Consider the following 12,091-nt stretch of genomic DNA (forward strand, 5'->3'; position numbering starts at 1 on the left):
GACTAGGAAAGGAAGAAGTAAAATCTCGCTTGCTATTGAGTAACTTCTACAAGAAGTGTGTATATTTGTGAATGATGTTGACAGAACTGGGTTTAGCTACAATGACTCATATGGTTAAAATTATACCAATACTGTCTAGTTTTACACACTTAAACAATGCAAGCTTGAATGAGATAGAGTGTCACCCACAGAGAGGTTATTCCTGTTTATATAAGTAGATAAAGAGAGAAAAGATTATTTGTTTTTAATGATAGCATTGTCTTGGCATTGGTCTGATTGTTGATATGCATTGGGCTGATATAACAGTAGATGTAACAATGGGGATAACAGCGCTCACCATTGTTTATGTGGTAATTGAACAACAACCATACACATGGAGTTAAATGCAGAAATCAGGAAATTGTTGCTTGAAATGCCCTGCTCCTCCAGAAGCTGCCCAGTATCTCACCAAAAGACACCCCAATTATTGTACAATGTGAAGTTCCAGTACTAACATCATAAACGTGAATTCAACTTGCCATAAAGAGAGCTGGGCTTTGTCTATTCTAGTTTAATTACCCTTTAACAGTGTCTTACATCTTAATTACTTCCCAATAACCTCTCTGGCACTGATAATTAACTTTTACAAGCACAAAAGTAATGAATGGTACTGTTGACAGCAAAGTCTGGCTCATTGTGTTTTTTATTACATAAAATAGGATTACTTTGTACATAATATAAAATGATTAATTTTTAGATTTTAGATCAAAACATTCAATTTACACACAATCAAAAGCATGGTTTTTCTTTGTTTCATAACTATAGCCTATTAGGGATTGGCTAGCGGGCAGGTAGGCAGAGACAATAGTTGCACTCTTAATTGCCATTAATTAAGGCATAATAACTGCGCTGCTTCATATCATCTGGTAACTGAGTTGTCATAGTCCTTTGTGATGGCATAACATTTTACAACAACGTTCACAAGGTTACTAGCAAAGCTATTGGTAGGTTTTTTTAACATCACTATTAATTTTTATTAACAACTGTCTAGTTTTTAGCAATGCCCTATCTGCCACTCAAGTCATATGTAAAAGATTTTAGAATAACTTCAATTATTAGTCATTGGCTTGGTTCTTTTTCTCTTTCTGCATTCAAGGGTCAATGTTTGGTGCTCCCCTCTTCATCTGATGAGTCATTGTCGCTCAGACTTTCTTTACTGCAAGACTGGGTTACATCCTGGGTGCTCTGGGGGTCCATGCTGGGTAAGCGTGTCATACCACATTTATGGAAGTCATTCCTTGGAACTGAAAGAACACAAATGCACTTTTCATCAGAAAGCAATATTAGCTGCTTCAAATATAAAAGACCATCATGCTAACACCAAAGAAAACAAAATGAATTATGGCAATAATATGTATTATGTGATTGCAATTCTGTAATTCTGTATTTCATGCAGTGCTCAATAAACAATGAGTGACAGCTGCATTGAAAATAAATTATTTGTAATATTAGATGTTCACATATTTATGCTTCCAATCTTGTAACGTGTTCATTAAGTTTAAAAATGGGTGATTTTCCCACCCAGAGTGAATCATCACTAATTGCCATGTAGATAGTGAAGATGCTGGGAATTCTGCAGCAAGTAACTCATCGCCTGACTCCCAAAAGACTGCCCACCCTCTACAAGGCTCAAGTCAGAAGTGTGATGGAATACTCTCCACTTGTCTGGATGAGTGCAGCTCCAACAAGCTTGACACCATCCAGGACAAAGCAGCCCACTTGATTGGCACCCCATCCATCACCCTAAATATTCACTCCCTCCACCAATGCAGAGTGACAGCAGTATGCATCATCTACTAGAAGCACTGCAGCAACTCACCAAGGCTCCTTCGACAGCACCTTCCAAACCCACAACCTCTACCACCTTGAAGAGCAAGGGCAGCAGATGCATAGGAACATCTGCACAATCCGCTCCAAGCCACACACCATCCTTAGTAATATATCACTGTTCCTTCACTGTCGCTGCGTCAAAATCCTGGAACTCCTTTCCTAACAGCACTGTGGGTGCACTTACACCACATAGTCAGCAGATGTTCAAGGAAGTGGCTCAATACCACCTTCTCAAGAGAAATTAGGGTTGAACAATAAATGCTGGCTTTGCCAGTGATGCCCACATCCCACGAAAAGAATTTTTTTAAAAATTGCATTACTGTTAAAAGTACAAGGTCAGCCAAAATATCTCTTAAGTTCTCCAATCATAATAAAGAGGTCTTTGTAAATTGTGCCAGGTGTAACAATCATCACATCATAACAGAGACTGGGCTACTGAATAGCAGGGCTTAAACTAGCAGGCATGATTTATTGTATCTTAGCTGTGTCTTCTCAAGAATGCACCAAACATATCCCCAAAACTTCTCCAAGAAACGGACAATAAATGCTGGCCTTGCTAGTGAAGCCCATATCCCATATACATAAACAATCAATCCAATATCCTCATTTAATCAAAGTAATTCCATTCAATCAATGACATATTGAAAGGCTTTTATGTAAATGTGCTGCGCATTTGGTCAACATATAACATTGTCATCCTTGGTCAATTATTATTGCGTTTAGAGTTTAAATATGGTGGTTGAATATCAGGCCATTGTTGGTGAATTTGGGCTATAACCAAAAATGTGACCCAGTTACCTAACCCCAGACACGATAGGGGCCAGGATGGTAAGATGTGTGCTCAGGTCTCAGCTTGGACAGTGGTGGAAGGACTATAATTGACATTAGTTTTCCCGAATTAGGTAAGGGCAAAATCAATCATGATTCTCATTCCTAATTAATATCGAAAAGCTGCTGCCGGAAAATGCAAACGGTCTTCAGACTATGGACTGGCCTAATAACACTCATAGCTCCAGACACACAAAGATTAGGCTTTACAGCAAATTGCCATTGGATGCCGCTCCCATGGTATCATTTCCCAGTTCAGCTGCTGGGTGTCAAGGATAGAAAAGCAAAAAATAGGCTAAAAACATTTGTATTTTTGCAACATATATGAACATTTAACAAGACCATGTGGTCCATCAATCCTGCCTGGTGCATCATAACTATGTACTTCCTACATCCCAACCCCTTTCCTCACTTTCTCCCACATGTGCTGCCATGTAATCTTCTGGAATAGGCATAAAAAAAAACCAGAAAAAGCCAAGCAATAAATAGGGGGGAAAAAACTCTCCAACCACCTCAAGTGATTTTTTTTTATTCATTCAAGGCATGTCAATGTTGCTGGCAAAGCCAGCATTTATTGCAAATCTCTAATTCCCCTGAAAAGGTGGTGGTGAGTCACTTACCACTGTAATCCATGTGGTGTAGGTACACCCACAGTGTTGTTTGGGAGAGAGTTCCAGGATTTTTTCCAGGATTTTGACCCAGCGACAGTGAAGGAATGACAATATAATTCCAAGTCAGGATGGTGTGTGACTTGGAGGGGAACTTACAGGTGGTGTTGTTCCCATGACTCTGCTGCCCTTGTTCTTCTAGATGGTAGGAGTCACTGGTTTGCATTATGTTGGCAAAGGTGGCTTGGCGAGTTGCTTCAGTGCATCTTGTAAATGGTACAAACTGCTGACATTGTGCACCAGTGGTGGTGGGTCAGTTATCACTGTTGTGGGTCTTGGCTTAGGTTGTCCTTGGTTAGGATCGAGAGAGACTGCTTGAGGCAAGGCTGTTGGTAAACTTTACCTTTTATTAAACATTCTTCTATGTACAGGACAAAGCTTAGCACAGGGCTTCACCTAGAACGCTCTCCCAGCATACTGTTGTCATGTGATCTTATATCACTGATGATGATGTAGACTATTTACATTAACTCTTTACACTACATCCCCCCCCCCCCCACCCCCCGCCCTCCACCACCACCCCCGAGTCTCTGACTCTATTAAACACATTATTTACATTATCCTACACCTCCCCCTGAAACTTCTGCCTTCGTCCCTGGTTCACATCACAGTTGTGATGGTTTTACCAATTTCCCTGACTTTGTTCTCAGCTCTCTCTCAGAGGATGTATAGGATTCAAGTTCTCCACGTTCTCTCTTCAACACGGTAAAGCAATGTGTGAATCATCAGAGACCACCATCTTTCTCCCCGGTCATCTTTCTGACTGTCTGAGTAACGGGTCCATTTCATTGAAGGTGGTCTTCTTGTAGATATAAAACTGTACTTCTGTTTCTTCTCGTTGTACCATTTTCGGTCTCCACAAGGTAAAATCGCAGATGCAGTGCTTTAAAACCTGGCCTCCGCGATTTTGGTCCTGAATCCATACTGACTCACCGCCGGGGAGTTGTGGTAAATCATGCATTCTGTGATGTTGATTATAGTTTCTAGTTTGATTTGTGAGACTCATCTTCTTTCTCCCTTACTCTCTTTACATCTGCTGCTTTGGAGACATGGCCTAAGCGTGTATGGAAGAACAGGAAGCTGAGTCTGCAGTCATCCTCCCATTAGAAGTTTGGATAGGGCCAGAACATCCTGCAGCAGTGTGGGATGCTAGCTCGACTGTGCTAAGTTGATATCGTCATCTTTCTTCAACAAAGCCTGCACCGTCCTTACTCCTCACTTGGCCTCCCCATTAACTTATGAGTACCTGAGTGGACTAGTCATGTGGACAAACCGATCGGCTTCTGTGAACTATTTAAAATATTCATGGGCAAAATGTGGACCATTGTCTGAAATGACAAGGTCTGGAACACCATTTTAAGGCAAAAATTTATTTTAGTAACTTAATGACAGCTTGTGAGGTGGGACCATGTAGATGCTTAACCTCAACCCATCTGGAGTAACTACAATGAGGAATGTCTTCCCTTCAAAAGGATCCATTCCGAGATGTTCCCACAGTCTGGGTGGAAATGAGGATACCATCAGTGGTTCTCTTGCTCCTGGCAATGGATTGCACAGTTTGAAATCATTTCTTGTAATGATTTTGAGATCCCTGGCCACCAAACAGAATTTCGCACTCTAGCAAGGCACTTTGTAATGCCCAAGATCTCAAGTCTGAGGACTCTGGGTATGATCAATCACTCATCATAAATCAGCAAGTCATCCACAACACAGATGGCTTCATTATTTGAAGTATTACTTCAAGCCGAGATTATTTGGAACGTATTCTGGCCATCCTTTAAAGCAGTATTCCTGCATTTGAGCACATTCTTCATCTGCTTTTTGTTTCTTTTGAATTACATTTAGCCTTTTGTTGTTGCTGGTCGAAATTTTGTGGTCAATGTGGTATAGGACCCCACATCTGCAACAAAATTTATGTCCTCTTGTTCAGGCTTTTCAACAGGAAAATGTGACAATGTGTCTGCTGAAGACTGTTGTTTTCCTTGGACATACTTGGTTGCAGCAATGAATCTCATCAACCTCAAGTGAATTTTCTGGATTCTTGGCAGCAATTTTGCTAATTCTTTTGCATTTATTAACATAACCAATTGTTTGTGGTCCATCTCAATGGTTAACTTTAGGCCAAGATGTAGTCAGCAAACTTCTCACAAGCTGCTAATGCTTCTTTTTCAATTATAAAGTATCTTTGTTCTGTTTCAGTCAATGATCAAGATGCATAGTACACTGGTCTGTGTTTACCATCTCTCTGAATTTGAAAGACTACTGTTCCTAGTCCAGTTGATGATACATTTGTGGCAACCACCATAGGCGGTTCTGGATCATAGTGAGCTTCTATGTCTGGTGAAATCAGCATTAATTTTACCCTTTTGAACAAAATGTGTTGATTTTCTTCCCAACATCATGCTTGGCCCTGCCTAAGCGATCGTTGCATTCATTGGTTCATTTACACGTGCCAGATGAAGTAAGAATTTTCCAACTTGATTGACCATTCCCATGAAGCACTGAAGCTCTGTAAGGTTGCAAGGCGGTGGAAAATCTTTGATTGCCTTGGTCTTTTGAGGATCAGCCCTGATGCATGAATGATGTGTCCCAGATATTGGATGGTTGGTTGTGAGAAGTCACGCCTATCATTAAGAGTTAGTCCTCCTTCTTGCAAGCATTGCAATAATGCTCTCACTCTGGCAACATGCTCCGATATAGTGGACCCATAAATCAGGATGTCATCCATGTGGCAGATGACCCCTTCTAATCCTTGTAGAATACTTGTCATCGTCCTCTGAAAAATCCCTCTTGCTGATATATAAAGGATATATTGAAGCAATACCTCCCAAACGGTGTGGTGAGGGATTCCTCATCCAAACGTAGTTGCCAAAAGCCATTGTATGCATCTAGTTTGGTAAAAATTGTGCTTTTTGCCAACTTTGCCAGATTCTCATCCAGAAGTGGCTTTCGGTGGATCTCCCTTTCCACAGCTTTGTTTAACTGCGCGAGATCAAAACAGATTCACAGTGAGCCATTCAGTTTTGGTATTGGAACCATGCTTGAACACCAAATTGTAGGTTTTGTTACAGGTGAGCTTACCCATTGATGCAGCATTGACTCAATTTCTCACTTCACCTTCTGTAAAAGTGGGTGTGGGACTTTCTTTGGGGTGAACAAGCACACTGGTTTGGCATCTGGTCTCAATGTGATGTGATAGGATGTTTTCAGCTTCCCATGACCTTTGAATAAGTTTGGAGATTGTGTCTTGAATTCTTTTTGGTTTGTCCTGGCCTTCTAATTCTTCTACCTTGGAGACGAGTTGTAGATTTGTGCAACCTTTTCGGTTTAATAGTAAAAAATCTCTTGGTTGTGGATCACATACAAAGTTTGTGATTTTTCTTCCTTTGTACTGAAGTTTAGCAGTCAACTGTCCCTTCACCTTCAGCTGAACACTGCCTGGACCATGCAGCTGTATGATCAATGGCTGGAGGAAGTCTTGCTTTAGCCACTGTTCTGTGTCTGAAAGAGCTGAAACTCCATTTCCAGTGTCTAATTTGAAGTTTGTTCTATGTCCATTGATCATAATGTCTGCACTCCAATAGTTCCCATTAGATCCTGTAACTTCTCCTGAGAATGGCACTTTGCATCTTCAATTTCTTGAATGCTACTTGCTTTAATTAGCTCCTCCTTAACTTTGAGCTAGGAGCTTTTTGCTGCAGAATTTGGCCTTAAAATGTCCTTTCCTCTTACAAGAAGGGCACTCTGCATTTTTGGCAGGGCATTCTTTGTGCCGATGCCGCCATTTCCCACCACAGTGAAAACACTGAGTAATGGCGACTACCACGCCCTCTTCACTCTTTCCCAGTTTTCTCTGAATAGGTGCACTGCTACTTCTGTGTCCTAAAAACTGACGCTATGTTGGTCATTTTTCTCCACAAAATCTCCGTCACCTCAAATAAATACACAATTTTGCTTTCTCACTTCTGCCTGCCTTGTTAACCACACACCCTTTGATAGCGTTAAATCTTCTCTCGACTGTAGAAAATGTGATAAAGTTTTCTCCAAGACTCCTACAACGTGATCCCAAATTAATTTGTCTTTCAGGACTCCATATTCACAATTGTCAACTATCTGATATAAATCATTACTGAAGGAATCTACATTCTCTCTTGGTCTTTGGGTACATCCATTGAACATTGCCTTTTCTATGGTTGTGTCCATCTAAAGCTGAATAGCTTTAGCTTTTCTAACATCTTCCCTTGTTGCCATTCCTTCATTTAGTCCCTGTCTGACCATTACTTCATCTGCACTACCACCTATGGCATAGAGAACAGTGCTGATCTGTTACTTGTTAGGCTTCTCTGCCAGTACTGAAGCGGTTCTGTATTTGGTAAACCTATAACACCAGTTCTGGTACTTCTCAGCTTAATCCCAGCCTTCCACATGTTCAAAGCATTCTGGTAAGGTTAGGATTTTTTCTCTGGCTTTTCTTCACTCTAGCATTTCTTCGAGTTCTGTGGCATTTGTGCCTGCATTGTCCTTTCCTTGCAGCTAGTTTGCTTGTTGCTTTTTCAGTCACAGAGCCATTTTCTTGGTGCTTGTTCCTTTGTCTTTACCATTATCTGTTATCATTGTTATGGGCCTTAGCTTAGATTGGCCTTGGTTAGGATCGAGAGAGACTGCTGGAGGCAAGGCTGTTGCATCTGCATCACACAAATTTCCCCAGATTATGATCTTAAACATTCTTCTGTGTACAGGATAAGCCTTAGCACGAGGTTTCACATAGAACTCTCTCTCAGCATACACTGTTGTCATGTGATCTTACATTACTCTGCTTTGTTCTAGATGATGTTGAACTTCTTGAATATCGTTGGAACTGCACTCATCCAGGCAAGTGTAGAGTATTCCATTACATTTCTGACTGGTGCCTTGTAGATGGTGGACAGGCTTTGGGGAGTCAGGAGGCGAGTTACTCACCACAAAATTCCCAGCCTCTGACCTGCTCTTGTAGCCAGAATATTTATATGGCTCATCCAGTTACATTTTTGGCAATGACAACTCCCAGGATGTGGATGGTGGGGGATTCAACGATGGTTAAGCCATTGAATGTTAAGGTTGTCATTGCCTGGCATGTGTGTGATGCAAGTGTTACTCGCCACTTGCCAGCCCAAGCCTGACTGTTGTCTGGGTCAAGCTTCATTATCTGAGGAGTTGAACATTGTATAATCATCAGCAAACATCCTCACTTCTGAACTTATGATGGAGGGAAGATCATTGATGAAGCAGCTGAAGGTGGCTGGCCCTGATGTGCTGGGCTGAGATGATTGGTGTCCAACAACCACAACCATCTTCCTTTGTGCTAGGTATGGAGAGTTTTCCCCTGATTCCCATTGACTTCAATTGTGCTAGGGGTCCTTGAAGCCACACACGGTCATGGGCAATCACTCCCATCATCTCTGGAATTCGGCTCTTCTGTCCACGTTTGGACAAAAGCTGTAATGCGGTCTGGAGCTACGCAATCCTGGTGGAATCCAAATTGACCAGTGATGAACCAGGTCTTCGTGAGTAAGTGCCGCTTGATAGCACTGTCAACAACATCTTCCATCACTTCACTAATGAATGAGAGTAAACTGGTTGGGTGGTAATTGGCCGGATTGGATTTGCCCTTTTTTTTGTGAACAGGTATGCCAGACTAATTTTCCACTTTGTCAGTAGATGTCAGTGTTGTAGGTGTGCTGGAGCAGCTTGGCTTGAGCTGGAGCATAAGCCTTCAGGACAATAACCCAGATGTTGTCAGGGTCCATAAATGAAAACCATTTCAGGTGGTCACATTGACCATATATAGTAACTGTGGAACTTCATCACTGCAAAGCACACACAGGTCACCTGATGGCTAATATTCAGGAAATATTAGCCTAGCAGTTTTATAAAAGGTTAAAATATATAACATGGCCCTCAAAATCTGGGCAAATTTTCCTGTTTACCAATTGTGACAAAAATCAGAAAACAAGTAATTAAAACAAATTGACCTTTCTTTACAAACAGTGATAGACTAAATCTTCCACCAACTCGGATTCTGTTTTAGTGGCGTTTGTGGAAAAACACAGTTTGATAACGCCGTTCCTTGACAAACATATATGACGGGGATGAGAGGAATCGCGTCCACGTGCATCATTTGCGGTAAATTTCCGGCTTTGCGCTGCGAGCGGGGCTCTTGGCGCAAGAGGAACCATATGGGAAACTCGGCTGGGCAAAAACTAAATTTTCAGAGCTGTGAAAATAACGGTGGGAAATTTGTTCCAAGTTATGTACTGCGGACTGGCGAACAGCGAGAGCAAGAAATAATGCCGCTGTCCTGTCACTGGTTTAAAATGATCTCGAGATTAGTCTTTGGCATCAAACAAAAACTTCAATGTAATATAATTTTATAAATATAAATCGATGCTACACTACAGATTAGTACAGTTCTGATGTTATTCCATAAATCTCCACTGCCTCATTAATAAGTGGAATCTGAGCATTTATAGCACAGAAAGAAACCATTCGGCCCATCCTGCTGGTGTGAGCCCTTTTAAAAGGCTATCCAATTCGTCGCATTTTCCTCATAGCCTTGCAATTACTTTTCTTTACAGGTGCTAGGGACATCCAGCGACTTTAGTTCATTTATCACACTGATGTTCCTACCATTTAAAAAGGGTGACTTGGTCTCCGTTTTGCAGATTTGCTCTTTCTGGGAGGGTCTCTCTCCAGTAGAAGAAGTCTTTAAGCTTGACACGAAGGTGGAGCAAGTGTCGAGGTCCCTGCACACTTTGTCCTGAGTGTAGACGGCCGTCGCTTTGGACGGGGTGCATCCCATGGCGCTGGCCCGAGCTTCCAGACCTCACTCGCCTTTCCCAATCCACAACATGTTTTGACGGTGTGACCGAGGCGAACGCCACAGGCTGGACTGATCACTGAACACATCAGCCCCATCGCAGGACCCAGGGTGGGAGGGAGGGAGTGGGTGGAGAAGATCCATTGAAATGTGGGACCCCCACCCCATTCACTATAGCAACCCAGCAAACAGATGTACTAATAGGGGCATTATCCTCCGCTCTTCTATTTATTTTTTCAAAGCAACAATTAGACTGCAATTGGGCAGATGATCGAATTCATTCATGCAGCACCACCAAGAGGGGAGAGGCCTTCAGCTGAGCACATGTGTCTCTGACACTGCTTCTACCGTCCTGTCCAGCTCTTCCACCTTTTACAGCGAGGACTGGACTGTACAACATCTACGCTGCAGCTATCCTCTCGCCGTTTCAAACAGGCAAATCGCCTCTAAGTTACAGTCCTGTGTCTAGGAAGCAAGAACTGCTCTCTCTCTCTCTCTCTCAATTTATGCCTTTTCCAATTTAATGCACTGCTAATCCTAAAGCTCAGTTAGGCGGAATAATCCATCTGTGTCATCCATGTGCAGGTGCACAACACAGACGGTGTTTGCATTTTGTTATGGGGGGGGGGGGGGGGGCGGGGGGGAGTTGGAGTTCAGCCAATCAGTGACGGAATGCTTTAAAAAAAAGTTAAATGAGCGTTGCTCTGTGTGTGTGTGTGTGTGTGTGTGTCTTGCACACCGACACCATTCGAATGAAAACTGCTAGCAAAACAATCAACTTCTTTAACAGTAATTGAAATTGCAGAGGCACTGGCAATAATCTCCCAATCTGCCTTAGGTGCATGGACACAATCATAAATATTGCTGAAAAAAGAGACTTTTTTTTATCAACGCGATCTTGGCGATCTAGATACGGCACCATTGTGTGAATCAGTTTTCATTGAGCTCATGAACTTGGCAACTCACACAGTTGAGTTCAGTTTTAATGACACCATGTATACCCAAATAGACGGTGCTGCCATGAGATCCCCTCCAGGCCCCGCTCCCGCAAACATATTTGTTGGGTTCCATGAGAAAGGTTATCTTCGATGAAATGACACCCAACCTCCTACCCCTTGCATATTTCCAATATGTGGATGATACGTTTGCTATATTTAAATCTGCAGCTGCATGTAATAATTTCATTGCATGTCTTAATGGACTCCATCCTGCACTCAAATTCACCTTTGAAATGGAGCAGTCAAATGAACTCCCTTTCCTTGATGTACTAGTTGAGAAACCTGCCAGGGTATTCTCTACCACCATCTACAGCAAGCCTACTTTCACTGGTCAATACAAGTGTTGGGATTCTTACAGTTCCATGCGCTATAAGAATGGCCTTAACAACAACCTCGTAAATAGGGCTCAAGCCGTTTGCACACCATGAAAGCTTGATGCAGAAATAGGGTGCATCAAAGATATCTTGTGGGATAATGACTACCCTGATCAGATCATTTTGCGCTGTATATCACACAAACTCATGGCCACCATTTTCAGCCCTGAAAAGTGCCCAATCTACCTCAGATTACCCTTGAAGGGCAAGGTATCCCAAAAATTTGAGCAACAGGTGAAGCTATGTCAGGAAGATATAATCATTTCCATAATGTTATTGGAATTTATTGTAAAATAATGTAATAGTGAGATGTGTCTATGTGCGTGACTTAACTGAATTAGAGGCAGCTAGCCTGGGTGCTTTGATGTATGAAGAGAAGTTAGGTTTGAAATGTTAATTAGGTAAACATGGGGAAGTTTTAGAATGTGAAGTGTAAAGGGAACATTTGCATTTTTAAACAAATTATAGTGGTTTTAATTCAAAGAAGGGGGTGTAATG

General features: G+C 41.9%; 1 long non-coding RNA gene across 1 annotated transcript; it reads right to left on the reverse strand.

Moving 5' to 3' along the window:
- Window positions 1-664: 664 nt before the first annotated feature.
- Window positions 665-10,166, reverse strand: LOC121281748. The gene is made up of 2 exons (XR_005943925.1): window positions 10,032-10,166; window positions 665-1,283 (listed from the first exon to the last, which is right to left on the reverse strand). It is a non-coding gene; the product is annotated as an uncharacterized LOC121281748 (long non-coding RNA).
- Window positions 10,167-12,091: the final 1,925 nt, after the last annotated feature.

Source organism: Carcharodon carcharias, chromosome 9 (assembly GCF_017639515.1).
Source record: "Carcharodon carcharias isolate sCarCar2 chromosome 9, sCarCar2.pri, whole genome shotgun sequence".
In the NCBI taxonomy this organism is placed as follows: Eukaryota; Metazoa; Chordata; class Chondrichthyes; order Lamniformes; family Lamnidae; genus Carcharodon; species Carcharodon carcharias.